The sequence below is a fragment of the Octopus bimaculoides genome, chromosome 13 (assembly GCF_001194135.2).
Source record: "Octopus bimaculoides isolate UCB-OBI-ISO-001 chromosome 13, ASM119413v2, whole genome shotgun sequence".
Taxonomy (NCBI): Eukaryota; Metazoa; Mollusca; class Cephalopoda; order Octopoda; family Octopodidae; genus Octopus; species Octopus bimaculoides.
Window position 1 is genome coordinate 31,422,726 of NC_068993.1, and position 1,522 is coordinate 31,424,247.

Consider the following 1,522-nt stretch of genomic DNA (forward strand, 5'->3'; position numbering starts at 1 on the left):
ATATATATATATATATATATATATATGTGTGTGTGTGTGTGTGTGTGTGTGTGTGTGTGTGTGTGTGTGTGCGTATACTTGAAAAGATTTGGGATCTATACAAATCAAATTTTTATAGACTTCGTAGGTCTTACCTCCTAGTAGCTGAGAAACCAACTTTATACGTTTATGAACCGGCGTTTTCCAGGTTATTGAAAATAATGAAATTTAAGGATGCCTTTTAAATCTCTAAGTAAAATGAAACATGGATTATGCAGTTCTCAACAGAGATTAGCTGAGGTACAAACTTTTAATGTCAATAACATGTTTTATCAGATGTTCTCACTGTTAAAATCGTTAAAAAAAACATATAGTTCTTTGTCTTTACAAACACCTCCAATTGTCAGCACTTATTTGAAAAACGTTGAACCTGAAAATGCATAGATTTGAGAAAAACCGGCTTGTGGGAGCTCCCCTCATGTTAACAAGTACATTTAACAAAAGTTCTGTCAGACGACGTGAGTATAAAGGAATATAATGAAACAAATCCGGGAATTAATCACAGTTTAATTATCTAGAGCTTCTAAATATACGATGTTTGAGTGTGTCCTTTAGTCATTAATATATAAAATACCCTTCTGTGTGTGAGTTCTCAATGTACGCTCAACCTCTGGATGAATCTGTACTATACTTGTGGTACGTGAATAATTTGACCATGGAAAGAATGATACGGTCTGAATTTTTTTTTTTTTTTTGGAAAATATGTAATATTGCTCTATATATAACGATTCACTTCTTCAAAACATTATATCAATTCCCTGTATTTGAACTTCCTGTCTTTGTCGTCATAACCAGCTATTTACAAACACACACACGTATGTATACATTATAACGGTTGTGACGATTTCTGATAAAAAAAAATTTCTAAGGTACTTTCATGTTAGAAAAAGAATTCCATACGGTGATAGATGCCGTTTTCTCAATTAATTAAATAAGGTACTGTATATTGTACATTTATTTTCCAATACATATTTCGGATATTTTGGGAACAAGTCGCCTTATTAAGACTTGATATTTCACATTTAAATCCCATGAACAGTTTTTCAAATCCTTTGACACTGTCATTGATCAGAACCAGCCTAAAAGAAGCATTCCAGATATTAAAACTCAAAACCTCGACATTACTAAATAAATATAGTAAGGCCCTAAGTACATCTAACCACCGCTTTTTTCATGCCTTCAAATTTTACCACAAGTTTAAATGCAACTTAAATAAATGCACAGCTTATATCCACTACACACCTTATGTAACCTTACTTAACTTTCCTTTATCTCCATCTTAATTTTTAATCTTTAATATTTTAACTCGCCTATCATACTTTAAGAACCTCAATCATTCAATACGACTTATATGGACATGCAAGCAGATACATGTGTGTGTGTGTAAATGTGTGTGCATGTATATTTGTGCATGTATGTATATGTATATGGCTATATGCATGTATATATATATATGTATATATATATATATATATATATATAT

The 1,522-nt window shown here is 31.1% G+C and overlaps 1 protein-coding gene across 1 annotated transcript in view; it reads right to left on the minus strand.

Moving 5' to 3' along the window:
- The window catches only part of LOC106872092 (glycine receptor subunit alpha-2), an 807,169-nt gene that overhangs the window by 733,116 nt on the left and 72,531 nt on the right, over positions 1 to 1,522 (minus strand). The gene's annotated exons all lie outside the window — the stretch shown is intronic.